Source organism: Ambystoma mexicanum, chromosome 4p (assembly GCF_040938575.1).
Source record: "Ambystoma mexicanum isolate Mex_15411 chromosome 4p, UKY_AmexF1_1, whole genome shotgun sequence".
Classification (NCBI taxonomy): Eukaryota; Metazoa; Chordata; class Amphibia; order Caudata; family Ambystomatidae; genus Ambystoma; species Ambystoma mexicanum.
The window spans coordinates 1,101,500,740-1,101,516,708 of NC_090927.1; the positions used below are offsets into that span (position 1 = coordinate 1,101,500,740).

The 15,969-nt window shown below is 46.0% G+C and overlaps 1 protein-coding gene across 3 annotated transcripts in view; it reads left to right on the forward strand.

The window, feature by feature from the left end:
• Positions 1-15,969, forward strand: part of MED23 (mediator complex subunit 23) — a 1,372,437-nt gene that overhangs the window by 1,303,760 nt on the left and 52,708 nt on the right. The gene's annotated exons all lie outside the window — the stretch shown is intronic.

The following is a 15,969-nucleotide window of genomic DNA, read 5'->3' on the forward strand; positions in this document are numbered from 1 at the left end:
AGGCAGAGACTGAGGAGCCCACCCCTGTCAAGGGGAAAGACTGACATCGTCAGAAGACCAAGGCCCATTTATTGGCATTGGATCAGGGTTTACATGATGCCAGTGGTCTGGATACCTCTCCAGACTTGGAGTTACAGCAAAAACAACCCTATACCCACAATAGTATACCTGGGGTTGAAGGCGTCCACTGCCCCTCTTAAGGGGTATGATCTTACTGACATTTATGACGAGAGTCCCGCAGCGAGAAAAATATGCCTTTCAACCCGGCCATGCAGACCTTTTAGCCTCCTTATGGCAGCAGCCATGTACCATTTCTCCCTGTGAATGCCAATTTCACAAGGAAGTATAGGCTGGCAAGAGGAAATTCTTCTTTCCTCGCCATACAGAGTTGGTGATTCAGGCTGCCACTGTTTCCACCAGACGCGCAGCATCCACTTCTAATCTGCCTATGGACAGAGAAGGGAAAAGATATTACGACTTGGCCAGAAAGGTTTTCACTTCTGGTAGCATGGCACTCAAAGCCACTAACGTGATGTGTGGTTTTGCCAAATAATCATTTGACTTATTGAAAGCATTTGAACCGGCTGCTGAGTACGTCCCTGAGGGTGCCATGCGGGACGTTTTTTTGCAGCTGGTGGAGGATGGGAAGGAGGTAGCCAAACAGTTGTTGCAGACGGGCCTGGACGTAGCAGACAGTGTTGGCAGAGCAATTGGTTCAGCACTTGTGATGAGACGCCAAGCTTATCTTAAAACTTCTGGCTTCTCCCCAAATGTCCAAAACAGGTTGCTGGACATGCCTTTTGAAAGCGACATGCTTTTTGGGCAGAAAGCAGACAAATCCTTGGAGAAATTCAAGGAGGCACAATTGGCTGCTAAATCTTTGGGCCTAGCGGCGCAGCCGGCCAAACCTGCCTTCAGCTTTGCCTCCAGAGGTTGAGGCTGTAGACTTTACGTGCTCTATGGCAGGGAGATGCAGCTCCCGCAAGCCAGGCAAGGTCAAATACGCTTCTGGCGTGCTGGAAGGGGCAGAGGGGCCTCCAGAGGCCAACAAGCAGCGGCAGGGTCACCCACGACATCGAAGCCGTTTTGATTTTCCCCTTTCACAATGCACCGATTTGGCAGGGTATTGGCCCCAGTGGCAGCAAATAACTTTCGCTGCCTGGGCCCTGCAGTTGATTCAGTGGGGTTATTGTCTGCCTTTCCTGAAGAGGCCTCCAGACAGACCTCCACCTCCCCTGATACAACCAGGACAGGAGCTCCAGGAAGAACGGAGAGCCCTGTTGTCGAAGGGTGCTGTGATAGAGCTACCTCCATATCAGAGAGGGTCGGGTTGGTATTCCTGTTACTTCCTGGTGCCCAGGAGGGGAGGAGGTCTCCATCCCATCCTGGACCTCAGGGCCTTGAACAAGTTCCTGAGGAAGGACAAATTCAGGATGGTGACATTGAGAGAGACTCTGCATAGAGGCAATTCAGCTGTGGTTCTGGTTGAGAAAGAACCAAATCTCGGTCTCTGCAGTTAGTCTGGCGGGGACAGAGAACACCTTGGCGGATGCTCTGAGCAGGCAGAGCACAGTCTGACTCGAGTGGGAAGTGTGTCCGGAAGTCCTAGATGAGCTCTTCACTCTCTGGGGTAACCCTACAGTGGATCTGTTTGCCGCGGAGTCCAACAGGAAGTGCAAACAGTTTTGCTCAGGGGAATTCCCAGCTAACACTGCACTGAGGGACGCGTTTCTGTTGGATTGGACCTTCCCTCTCCATTACGCCTTCCTTCTGATTCCCATCATTTCTTGGGTTTTCAGGAGGCTGAGGAGATTTCGAGCATCCATGATCCTGATCGCCCCGGATTGGGCAGGGAGAACATGGTACTCGGATTTCCTGGATCTGACCATCTGTCCGCCTGACCGGTTGCCTCGGCTTAGGATCTCAACCAGTCGGAGGGTCAGGTGCTCCACCCAACCCCGGATTACCTCAACCTACATGCGTGGCTCTTGAGAGGATGAGGTATGATGACTGGGATCTCTCAGAGGGGTACTTGGGGTATTGCTAGCTGCACAAAGACATTCTAGTAGATCTCTGTATGCGTGCAGGTGGAGAAGATTTGAGGCGTGATGCACGGAATGCGAGACTGGCCCTATCTCTTGCCCCACCACCACTGTGATGGAGTTCCTTTTGTCACTGGCCTCTTCAGGCCTTCAGGTTGCCACAGTCAGAGGGTATTTGGCGGCCCTGTCTGTGTTCAAGAGATTCCCAGACCAAGATTCATTTTTCACCATTCCGGTCATGTCCCAGTTCCTCAAGGGCCTTCTCCACAACCCCCTTTTCTTGTCCCAGATTGGGATCTTAATCTGGTTTTGATCTTTTTAATGGCGTCTCCATTTGAGCCTATGCATTCATGTTCTTTGCGGATGTTGCCCCTTAAAACATCCTTTTTGGTCGCAATCACATCTGCCAGGAGTTTTAGTGAACTGCAAGCCTTGTGCTGCAAGCCTCCATTCCTGAAGTTCTTTCATGAGAAAGTCTCTCTTAAAGTCAGCTCCGGATTCCTTCCTATGGTGATTTCAGAATTTCATCTCTCCCAGTCGATTGACTTACCTGTCTTTTAACCTCCTCTGCATCCCTCGAAGGCAGAAGAGCGTTTCCACCGCCTTGATCCCAAGAGAGTATTACATTTCTATGTTGCTCGTACGTCTGAGTTTAGGAAATCTGACCAGTTGTTTGTAGCACATACCTTGTCTAGAAGAGGCCTTGCTGTCACTAAACGAACCCTGTCACAGTGGATCATACTGTGCATATCCGAGTGTTACCAATCGGCAGACAAGGAGGTTCCAGCGGGCATCAGGGCTCACTTGACCAGAGGGGTCTTGGCCTCCAAAGCCCTCCAGAGAGGTGTGCCTGTTAGGGATATTTGCTGGGCGGCCACTTGGTCATCCTTACATACCTTCACCAAGCACTATGCCTTGGACTTTGTACGGGGAACTGATGCTAGCTTTGGTAGGGCGGTTCTGCTGAATCTACTGGTTTAAATCTTTCTGCCCTCCTCCGTTATCCTAACTGCTTGGGGAGTCTATCATGATGAAAGGAAATGATATTTTATTTATATCGCGCTCGTACACAAGTGTTTCAGAGCGCGACCAGGCAGAAAGGGAGGGGAACAAAGAAAAAACAGAAAACAGCGATCTTACTAGGCCCAGTGACATTTAAGAAAGCGCAAGCACATGTGCAAGGGAAAGGAAAATGGGGGAGAAGTGCAGGGGGTGGGGAGGGGGAGTGGAAAGTGTGAAGCAGAGGAGAGGAAACATAAATAAATATTAAATAAAATAAATAATCAATAAGGGCTTTAAACCATGGTAGTGCAGCCAGCAAGTGGCAGGTGAAAGTGAGTCAGAAAGGTATATCTGATAAGTGCAGAGGAAACGTGGGAGGGGGACTGTATGGGTACAGATACAGATGGTGGCCTGGAGGCAGTGCAGGAGGGTGGCAGGATGAGCAGATACCTCGGCCCGAAAGAACAGGGGGTGGCCAGGTGCACAATGCCATGAGAAGAAACAGATCAACAGGGGAGAAGGGGGGCAAAGGCAGAGGCAAAGAGGAAGGTCTTGAGAAGTTTCCAGAACCAAAGATCTTTTTCCTCAAGTTTCAAGGTGGCCGGGAGGCTGTTCCAAAGGGAGGCACCAGCCGAAGACAGATCTACCCCCAGCTCGTTTTTTTGCAAAACGACTAACCCTGAGGGAGTTTGAAGTAGAGGAGCGAAGGGCTCGAGAGGGGAGGTATTTACGGAGGGATAGTTGAAGGTATTTTGGACCCAGGCCCCAGAAAGCCTTATGGACAATGCAGAGGGTTTTAAATGTAATCCTTGCATCCACTGGGAGCCAATGAAGGGTTTTCAAGGCTGGAGAGATACGATCCCAGGGCTTGAGGCCAAGGACAAGTCTCGCAGTCCTGTTCTGGATTAGATGTAGAGGGCGGAGAGTGGAGGCAGGTAGATTTAGGAAGAGGCTGTTACAGTAATCCAGTCTGGAAAGAACCAGAGCTTGGGAGACAGTGAGCTTTTGAGGGAAGGAGAGGAAAGGTAGAGTACCTCTAAGGAGGCGGAGTAAAAAGTTAGATTTTTTGGAGCCATCAGAGATGTGTGCGGAGAAGGAAAGTGTAGAGTCAAAGATAACCCCAAGGTTCTTAGCTGTGCAAGTGGGGGTGGGAGGAGGGCCAAGGGAGGCCGGCCAGAGAGTGAGAGGAAAGGATGGAGATGGTGTACCAATAAGGAGGATCTCAGTCTTGTTGGCATTTAGACATAGATCATTGGCGTCACACCAATTTTGAATGGCGATTAGACAATCGGAGAGGAGGAGGCTGAAGGAAGCCTGAAAATGAGTTGGGCATCGTCAGCATAGCACTGGAAAGGTGAGCAGAACATTGAGATGCAGTAAGCGAGAGTTGCCAGGTATTGGTTGAAAAGCCAGGGCGAGAGGATAGACCCCTGGGTAACACCACATGTGGAGCGGGAGATAGAAGATAGGAAGGACCCAAGTTGTACCTGCGAGGGTCTATCAGAGAGAAAAGAGGTCAACCAGGCCAGAGCCTGATCAGTGATGCCGAGGTTGAGTAGGGTGGTATGTTTGACCGTGTCAAACGCAGAGGAGAGGTCAAGTAGGATGAGGGAATGTTAGAATCTAGCTTGGAGAGCAGGTTTTCACAGATGTTCAGGAGAGCAGTTTCCATACTTCTGGCAGCTCTGAAGCCAGATTGGTGGTCATGGAGGGAGCCAACCGAGTCAGAATGAAGATTAAGCTGAGAGATGGCCAGCTTTTCCAGGAGCTTGCCCAAAAAGGGAGTAATGGAAATTGGGCGATAGTTTGCCAGACATGACGGATCAGCAGTGGATTTCTTGAGGAGAGGATGCACAAGGGAGTATTTAAGAGGGGTGGGGAAAGAGCCAGAGGCAAAGGAAAGGTTGCAGAAATCAGCAAGGGCCGGCGCAAGGGTGTCAATGTGGTCCTTAATGGTTTTAGAGGAACTGGGATGGACCTGTTTTGATGAGGTTTTCATAGATCAGACTTGTCTAGATCTCTCATCAGGGGAGAAAAGAGGAAATGAGGAGAAAGGGGCATGGGGGGTCGCTGAGGGAGGGTCAGCCGGCTGAGAAGGAGAGGGAGGAGGAGGAGGAGGAGGAGGAGGGGGAGTGGAGGAGAGGGTGGACAGGATGTCCTGGGTTTTAGAGATAAAGTGGGAGGCAAGGACATTGCAAAGATCCTGTGAGGAGAGAGGTGAGGTGGAGACTGCAGCAGGGTTGGCCAGCTCCTTGCAGATTTTGAAAAGTTTGGCCGAGTTGTTAGATGCCGCAGAGACGCGGGCTTGTGTGTGGACTCTCTCCTTAGTGTGAACAGCAAGTCGGTATTGCCTTTGGAGCAGGCGGCCGGCCAGTTTGTCAGAGGATGTGCAAGAAGCCCTCCATTTCTTTTCCGCCACCCTACACTTCCGTTTAAGTGTAGCTAGATCAGAGTCATACCAAGAATTGCACTTGGCTTTGGACTTCAAACGGATCCTCATGACGGGGGCAAGAGTATCAAGAGTAGCAGAAATAGAGGAGTAGAGAAGAGAGAGGGCTGTGTCAGGGTGTGATTCAGCCTGGAGTGGAAGAGGGGGGGGAGAAGGTTGCAGCAAAGGCCTCGACTTGCACATGCTTCATGGGCCGGATATCTGAGAAGGTGGCTGGCAATCTAGGAGTGGACTTGGCTTGGGGGGAGGGGATGGAGAGATGAGAGGAGAGGAGGCAGTGATCACTCCAGGAGAGAGGAGTGGTAAGGGGGTAGGTAGTGGGTGCCGGATGAGATCAAGACAAGATCAAGATGATGAGGAATCTGCAGGAGAAAAGCAATCCATTGAAGGAGAAATTGCCTTACTGTATTCTTTTTATGAATTCTTCTCCTGCAGATTCCTCATCGACCCTCCCATCCATCTCCGCTCAGAAAGTTCTGTGGGTTGTCACTGCTGTCCAAACGAGAGGGCATCTGGTGATGGCTCTGAGAGGACCGTTTACGTTAAAAGAAAAAAAAAGTTTTCTTCGCACATTGTTGTGGCGTCACCCTGTTGGGGTGTACCCTTGTTAATGTTTCAATGGCTGGTTATCCTCCTTCTGTGGTCTTTCTTCTGCAGCATTCTTTCTCAAGGGGAACAATTTACAGGAACTGATTCATGGGGCATAGTGACGTGTTATATATAGGACTCCTGACGTCAAGTCCGGAACTGTCGATCGAGAGCCAGACAAGAAGGATCGACGGACGAGTCGAGGTCGACTACGGCCCCAGTCGAAAAGTTTCCAAACAGCGAAGCTGTGCTGTGGGCCAAAATACTATATCTGCTATTTGATAACATCTTGCATCTCAAACGCATCCCACAGTCTTGGAGAATCTCGATTGTTATACCTGTTTTCAAAAAGGGATCCCGCCTGTGCCCATCGAGCTATAGGCCAGTTGCCATAGCTGATCCACAGTCCAAACTGTTTGCTTCTTTGGTCCTTCTTTATATCCAGAAATGGATTTTGAATAATCACATTTTGGACCCAAAACAAATTGGTTTGAAAAAAAATATAGGTACGGATTGTGGAGGATTAATTCTCAATTGTTTAATTGTGAAATCGATGAAAATAGGAGCAAGGCCTACATTCATTGCGTCAATGAATTTAAGCACAGCCTTTGACCTGGTTGACAGAAAGATCTTATGGCATTGGCTGAGAGATCTCGATATGCCTAGACATCTTTTAGACATTGTAATTTCTCTCTATTCTGATACCAGGTTGAAGGTGCGCTTGAACTGTGAGGGACACCTTTCTACCGAATTTAAAATATTAAATGGTCTATGCCAGGGGTGCATGTTGGCTCCCACGATATTCAATTTGTATGTCGGTGGTGCCGAAGCTGCGTTGTCCAATAAAGGGCTAGTTTCCCCTAAACTTAACAATGTCAGCTTTTCATGGATGGCTTACGCAGACGATTTCCTATTGATAGACAATACTAAGGTGGCTCTGCAACGTCTTATAAAAGCATTTGAAAGGTTTATATCTAACCCATCACTGAAAATTAATCCAACAAAAACAATCATTGTTCGCTTTGGCAGACCTAATAATAGGCAAAGTGCCTTCACTTGGTCCTGCGAAGGTAAATCGATTAGATCACAACCTGCTTTCAAATACTTATGTTACCACTTTTGGGGGTGGGCTCCACTGTCCTAATTTTAAAGTCAACTGAAACTAAAAGCGGAAGTTGCAATTAGGCATTTAGGCAAATGCGTTCCATAGAAATGAAATTCTACATCATGTAAGTTATACCGAGACTTGTGTATGGTATGGAACTGTTTCCAAACGATCTTATGGACTACTTGAAGATCTTGGAGGGAAAAATTTGGAGAACTGTGCTATTCTTTCTACCAAAATGCATCCCGATTGAACTCATAAAGTATGAATTCGGCCTACAATCCCTCTCAACCTGTGTAATTTGGAAAATAATGTGTTTATAGAGAAAATGTCAAATGTCTAGTGAGGGTGAATTATATGAGTGTGCAGGCAAGGAACTTACTAATCCTTTCATTAACACCTTGCACATCGAAACTATGAATTGTCTGAGAAACCTAGGCACATCTGTCATTTCAATGCTTAATAAACCTGCAAAAATTAAAGAAAGCCTTATGGGCTTCGATTGGCAGAACACTGTGAACAGAATCTTAGAGTCCAAATTGTATAACCAGGCTTGCTCGTCATTGAAATGGTATCCAGATATGGAAGGATACTTAAAGAAATACCCTTCTAAGAAGCTACGCAATTATTTTATGCGTTTCAGATTTAATGTGATCCAAACCAATCAAATTAAGAGTGTAAGAAATCAATGTTCAGAAGAATGGCATTGGTGTCGATTTTGTAAACTTGAGGGGGTGGTTGAATCGCTCCAACATATTCTTCTTATCTGTCCAGCACTCAAAAGTCAAAGGATTGTCTACTTTGCCCAATTTGTACGTACCACAGAAACTGTTAACAGGGAATTCATTTGGAATAGAATGCTGCATGAAAATTCTACCATCTTAAGCATACGTGTAACCTCTTTCTTGAGAAATGTCTGTGATTTGTGCTAATAATGTGTTTTATTATTTTGCTCTCCAAAGAGAACTTATGAATTGAAGAAGGCCTTGTAAGATCATTGTGGAGTCCACTAGTAGAATTGTAACTCTCAGAGTACTCAGTCTGATATTGTATAAAATGTTTATTTTATTAGATTTGTGATATTTGTGTTTTTAATAATTAGAAGTGACTCACTGTTTGTACTTAACCTCAGATTGTGATATTGTTTTTCTAGAATGTTTGTAAAGGTTTATAACAAACCAAAACAAATAAATAAAAAATAAATAAAAAATATCTATCATGTTGCGGAATCTGCGGGAGAAGAATCAATCGAAAGAAAATTATGGTAAGGTCATTTCTCTGTTTCTTACATAACCTTCCCCAAAGCGAGTTGGACGAAGGTATTGCACAAGGAAACTGAGACAACAAAGCTACTTTAGTTTGCTTTTGTTCCCCTCAAGGTTCTCTTGTGGAATCACAGGGTCTACGATCCAAGAAATCCTGCATTCGGTTAAGGTGATGTTTTAAGTGGATTCTCGACTTTGTTTCTGATTCAGGAGTTTTTGTCTCTGAAGGGACATGAGACCCCACTACACGATTTTTTAGAATTTATTTGGGCTATTTGTAAAACCCATTGATCAAAGTGAGGAATATCCCTCCCTAAAATTAATTGCCTTGGCAAGTTGGGAACCACAACTACATTTAAAGCTATTTTCCTTCCTAGAATAGATATAGGTAGTTGAGTCAATGGGTATTTCTGAGAAGGACCATGTACACAAATCACTTTTTCTTGCTGCTCTTCTGTGGAAGTACTTCTGTTCTTATGGCACTTTCTTTACTACTGGTGTCCAACTGTGCCCAATTCAGCTTTCCCTCTAAAATCTCTGTGAGTTCTTCCCGTTTTTTCCTCAGTCATTTGACTTTTTGGGAGGTTGATTGGGTTGAAGGGATGATATTGATTTAGGAGTTTCAACTATTTATTTTATTTATTTGACATTTGTAAAGCGTGCCAAACCTGGGGGCATCTGGGTGCTATGTACATTTAAGACATAAGACAGATCAGACCGCCAGAACAAATTAGGCTGAAGGTGACATCACAAACATACATGGAGAGTAAGCATACATATTTAAAGGTCTTGCGTGAATGTCTGGAGGCTTTTGGAAAATGACCAATGGGATCAATCTGATCTTAGAGAGGGTGGTCCAGTGTTTCGTCCCCACAACTGGGAAACTGCGCCCCACCTGCCTTTTCCAGTTTTAATTTGGGGATGGAGAGACGTTGCGAGTGGGCAGCCCGGGTAGATCTGTTAGATTGTGTTTTGGCAAATTTGCTAGAGAGGTATTTGTGGGCGGTGTTTGCCAGGCATTTGTGAGTAATGGAGAGTTTTGAAAACAATGCTATCACGAACCGGCAGCCAGTGGACATTATGGCTAGTCGAGGAGATGTGCTCTTTTTTAGGGATATTCAGTGTAGCTCTTAACGCATTGTTTTGAAATACTTGGATTTTTTTGATGTTGTGAGCGGTCGACCCTGCGCAGAGGGCATCACAATAATATATCCTGGACAGAATCAGTGCTCTAGCTAGCGTGATGCATCTCTTGGCGGTCAGGAAGGGTCTGCAGGCGTTGATAAGTTTAGACTTGTAAGGTGCCTCAGACGCAGTGGCATTTACCTCTCTTGTTAGAGAGAGTGATGAGTGCAAGTAGACCCCCAAGTTTTTCACTTCTTTCAGGACAGGAATGGAATTTCCGTCTATGAAGAAGGATTTGTAGTCGTCATTGTTTGTTTAGTCGTGTTTGAGTTCCCACTAAGAGCAGCTCTGTTTTTTCGTTGTTTAGACAAAGTTCATGTTGAGCCATCCAGGCATGGATACATTTATATATTTTGTCCAGGGCATTGGTGTCAGTATTTTAATTGCTAGTGGTGGGAAGGTGGATCTGGGTGTCGTCTGTGTAATTAGTGTAGGAGACACCCTGTTTGTCAAGAATGCCAAAGAGGGGCTTCGTAAAGATATTGTACAGTGTCAGGGAGACACAAGAGCCTTGGGGAACACCACAAGTGACTGGGGCTGGGGAAGCAGCTGCTGGATTGGAGAAGACCCTCATTGTTCGGTAAGACAGGAAGGCCTCAATCCAAGCGGTGGCTTTGGTGGAGAAGTGAAATGCAGAGGAGAGGTGTTGGCATAGGATTTTGTTGTACACTAAATCAAAAGTTGCAGAGAGTTCCAGTAGGGGGAGGAGGGCTAGATTCCCATCATTTTTTAGGAGAGTTAGGACCCAAGCAACTTTTAGGTTTGTGGGGATAATACAATAGGCAAAGTTGTTAATGAGTAATGTGATGAATTGGGCAAATTCTGCTGCGCAGTCTTTAATGAATGATGCTGACCAGATATCCTCTTGGCATCTGGATGGCTTCAGGCCTTTGATTTTGGTGACTTCTGGAATTGAGACTGGTTTGAATTCAAATAGATTAGCGGGTTGGGGTAGTGGTGGGGGTGTTTTAGTTAGCAATCGTTTGGAGTTTTTGGTTGGGTTGCAATTTTTGTTTGGAGTAGGGAGATGTTATCCAGTAGTGCCTTTTGAATATTAGAACACCAGGTGATGTATTTGAGGCAACTGTCTTGGGGGAGTGACTGGTAATTCGAGTTCTCGCAGGATGACGAAGAGCTCTTGAGGGCCGGACTTGGCTTTTGCCATTCGCTCATTGTAGGTTAGACCTTTAGCTTGGAGGATGGCCCGTTAGTAAGTTTTAGCCGAGGAGATGAATTGTTCTTTTGTTGGCAGTTGACAGAGACTTTATTTACGCTTAGTGGAGCGTAGAGCTTTGAGATTTGGGGTATACCAAGAGTTCAGGTGAGCTAATGGTTTAGGTTTGCGTGAGCTCATAGAGCTACCTTGTCGATGGCTAGTAGGAGAGTTTGGTTGTAAAGCTCAACCATGGAGCTAGGATCACCGAGTGTTGATAGTCCATTATGGGGCGCAACAGTAGGAGCATATTTTCTGGGGTGATGTTGCAAGTATTTCTTGAGCGGTAGTCTGATGCCATCTGCGGTGTGGCATTTGTATTTGGGCATAGAGAATGTGATAACGTCATCAGACCAAGGGCACAGGGTGTTGGATATATTAGTCTTACAGTTCATATCAACCAACCAGTCTAGCGTGCAACCTTTGTTGTGCGTAGGGCAAGTGTTGCATTGGGTAAAGCCCAAAGCTTTGTTCGTGTTGGGTAAGGCCAGAGCATTGTCATCGGTAGGGTCATGGAAGCATAGGTTTACATCGCCCATGAGGATGATTCTGGAGGAATGCTTGGTGTTGATAGAGAGGAGAAGTGTGATGTCTTCTTTGAAGAATAGCAAGGGGCCAGGTGGTCTGTAGATAATGAATGTTTAGTGTGGCGATGTTGGAGAGGGATAGTTTGATCAATAGCCATTCTCCAGAGTGGAATATTTGGTTAGGCATTTCTCTGATGGCCAGGTGATTCTTGGCAATGATGGCCACACCGCCTCCTTTTAGTGAGAGATCTGTCGTTCCTGAGGATGGTATAGCTGTCTGGGATTGATGAGGGAAAGGGATAGGCCTGCTGCTGCATGCAGCCAGGTTTCCGTGGTGGCTATTCGGTCTAAATTATTTGACATGATGAGATCGGCTATATCGAGGACATGGGCCAGGAGGGATCTGGCGTAAGTGCTCCTTTGATATACACTGTGGGCGTATTTGTGTTGGCCTTGCAGTTTATGGGAGTAAGTGTGCAGAGTACATGAGGGTTGCTGTCTACGGCAGTTGTGACTCTGTAGCATAGTTACAGCGCTGGTTTCTGGGGTGGCAGGCTTTGTGGCAACTGGGTCATAGACAGTTACTTTGGCTCCAAGCTCAGTAGCGCGTGAGACAGCAGAGATTGTGAAGGCAGCAGGGTCTATAGCATCGAGGGTAGTAGGGGTAAGGGGCTCCGGAATGCGTGTGAAATTAGTTAAGGTGGGGGCAACAGACTCCAAAATATGAGTGCCTTAGTCATAATGGGGGTGGCAGGCTCAAAAATAGTCGGCATTCATAGTGGGGGCAACAGGCTCCCAAATACATGAGGCATTCATAATGGGGGCATCAGGCTCCAAGGTACATGGGGCAGACATAATGGGGATCATCAGGCAATTCACAGGACAATGTTTCACTAGATGACCAAACCCCTTACACAAATAACATTTCCGATATGGATCAAGAAATTGATTTATTACTGCAGGATATTTTTCGTTTTCCATTGATTCCTTCCGGGATTCTGCTTTTTCAATCCCTGCTTCAAAAGAAGGGTTTATCTGGGAAAGATGTATGTCTAGTACGTTCCTTGTTGAACCATTAGAGTGTTTTAAGTTTTCCTGTCAGTGTTTTGTTGAAGTCATACTTCCCCCCCCCCCTTCTTTGACTTCGTGTTTGATAATATAGTACCCCTGTCGGAATCTTGTGATTCTCTTTCACAAGATTTAAGACCCAGATCTTTATTCCTTTCCCTTACTGAGATAGGATTCAAACCATTTTCTTCTGAGTCTGAATAGGAAAAAGGTAACCCTAATATTTTGCACCTTAGAATTCCTAGTAGCTGGCCCCTTGTCCCAATGTGGTCATCAGAAAAATTCCAAAAGACATGTTTAATTCATCCTCGCATGAAATTATAGGCTGTATTTTTTATCCTGCTTCTTTTGGTGGTAACATATATATGCTTAAACCATGGGGGAAATCAATGTGTAAACACAAAGAGATTATTATCCTGTCTCTCCCTGATATTCGACAGTGGAAAGGATAAGAAAGATAATAATTTCCTTCTACAGATTTTCTGATGGGAAGTATGGCCTGAGTGTTTAACACCCGAAAGGTTTACCCTGCCGGATGAGCTTTCTGATGGGAAAGATTACCCCTTGCTTCATCATTCAGGGTTTGTGAAATTGTTCACTTGAAAGAATTCTGATTTATATCTATCACTTCATTATAGGAACATACAGGTCGGGCAGATCGATCACCTTTCTGACAGGTCGTACAGGTCTGCATTAGGGTTATAATATCTATATGTTTCCTATGGTTTGCATGCTCTTTAGTTAGATGGGATTGAACTGTTCCCAAGACTATCGTTTAATGACTTTCTGGAATCACCAATTGTAACTTTGCTTTGTCTCCTGAGAAGATTTTTCCCCTATAAAGAAATCCTTCTTCCACCAGAAAAAATGGTTCCTTCTTTCGCACCCTTCTTTTTCTGAGACCATGTTTAGGAGGGTATCTTTTCTTTGGGCCACAGCTAAGTCAAAAGGCACAGTTGAATCTTTTTAAATCTCAGAGAAGGGGAAGTAATTGATAGTTTCCTTCTCTTCCCCGAAGCTTTGGACACCCCCTTTCAACATCTTTCTGCTCAACTATTCTGGGAAGCATTGCCTTCTCAATCACTCCTTGAGCAATCTTATGTCCCTGGGAAAAACAGAAGGACTTCTTCCCCTTTTGTATTAATACTTTGACGTCACTCCGAAATTTGGGTCTATTAGCCCTGTCAAGACCTGAATCCGAAATCTACATGCCAGCCCCAACCTGGATGCTGATCGGAGATAAGTCCCAGGAGGTGGTATCGAGTAAATCTGTGGTAGTCAGCCTTCTTTCCCCTGAAGGGACAGTTTCCTGTCTACTACAACAAAGGTCGAATCCTATGGATCCAATCATGGCTATAGTAGGATCTGAGGCTCTGTTACTCAATTTCTCATACTTCAGGGTCCCCCAACCTGTTTCGGTTGAGCTGCATCCCACCTATGCTGGGAACTTCCCTACCTTAAGAAACTAAGTCTATGTCCGTAAGTCTGAATCAAAAACGTGTCTATGTCAAAACCTATGCTTGCCGTCATATCTAATACACAAATGTATTGTATGATTATTCTAACTCAAATAATGTTCAACATAAAGTCTGGAGCAGTCTCTCTAGCTTCCTTCCCCAAGTTCAGGATACAATTCTAGCAATTTTAGGCTTCAACTGTGCTTTTAGGATCTGGGTGTATCTCCCCCCCCCCCCAAAAGTACACTTCGTTTCAATATACAAAATTCAGAAGGAGTTTAGGGTTCCCTTCCTCAAGCTTCAAGCACAGATTCACAAGACCTGTGTTCTGAAAGAGCTCAGGGTTCTCTTCCCCAGGCATCAAGTACTGGTTCACCAAAACAATGTTCCAAAAAAGAGCTGAGGGTTCCCTTCCCCAAGTTTAAAGCATAGGTGCAGCAAAAGGTCAACAAACACTTGTACTTAAGTTCTCTTCAGCAACTTCCATAAACCTGGTTGGGGCTCTCTGGTCTGGGTGCAGTTGTCAGATCACAGTCCACCCATTACAGGTTGTTTAACCAGTGGCTCTTGGTGTTATGTTTTGGCTTGAGACCTTGTCCATTTGCTGCCCTTGACATTACTTTACCCTTTGTACTTCACCAGGGTTTGTAGCCTTTAGGTTCTCTTTTGCTCCCACTTCACTGCTCACCCTTATGCTGTTTGCCCAACAGCTTTGACCACTTTTGCTTCACTTGTAGTGCTTTAAATACTTTTTATTCATCCTCAGATATCCAGAGACTTTCGAAATGGTACCCATTGCCTGCACCTGACCACTCTGATATACTGTTTGAAGATATTCCCTTGCCAACATCTCAGTCTTTCTCTGTTACTCGAAAGGCTTTCAAAACCTTGCAAATACATATAAATAGTATTTTCATACTGCCTCGTTAGCATAGCATTCAGTTGTTCATACAGTTCAGAAGCATTGTCGATACGCACCCACTCTTCCACAATGTATTTTCTTTTCCTCTCGCTCACGCACCTGGTTTCTTCACACACAGAAACTCACTGATGGCTTTACTTATGCTGCGGCTCCTCCGCTCTTACGGCTTCTCACAAACTGAGGTCAGGGTCTCACCACCTGCCCCTCAGGTACCCTTGGGCCGGCTCCTCCGCCCAGAGGAACAAGCACTTGCAGAACCAAACGGGAAGGGCCGAAACTGCATACGGCTTCCCTCCTCTGACCTCACTGCCTCCCTAGAGACACTGTTCCCTCGCCATGCTTCCGCAGAGTGCCCTGCTCTGCAACTTTCCAGTGTTCTCGCGTTCTGCTCTCCCCCGGTTTCCAGCAGTCCGTCTGGACTTCGCTGTAGCTCTCTTCTTCCACTCTGCTGCTTTCTCATTCCCCTCTGCTGCTGCCACGCCACCCTTTTATATACCTGTATCCCATCAAGGGTGTTCAGGTTTGCTTCTGTTGCCTGTTTTGCCTGATTCCATTTAGACCAACTACTGGGTTCATGCTTGCTCTACAGCTCTGTAGTCTTCAGGCTTCTTCTTCTTTGTCCTAGTACTATAGTGGTGTTTCCAATAGGAAGTATGCATTACTCTTAGTTGCCTCTTCCTCGTCTCAGTACTTGATATGAGAAAAGCTTGAAAGGACTGACAATAGCCCATAAAGTCTGCTGGAGTGTATGATAGGTCAGTGTTAGTGAAGGGGGGATACCATGTCTCGCCTTCAGGTACCCTCTCTCTCTCTCTCTCCAATGCCCAAGGATCCTCCACTCAGGTGATTCTACCTTGCTAGTCCACCCCAACGGGCGGGATCCAAAAGCGATGGCCCTTCCCTGGCCACTCGAACAGAGGATTGCTCGCTGGGGGAGTAGATGTGAGAAAACCTTCAAGTTTCTCACACTAGGCACACCAGCGTTTCAACAAAGGAAACTGCGAAGAATCCAAAACACTGCAGCCCGCCTGCTCATTAGCCTACCTCCCAGAGAACACACCAGCCCTACACCAAGAATCTTTCATTTGCTCCCTATTGGTCGACAACACTACCTTTTAAAGCCATGGTGCATCACTCACCGGGCCA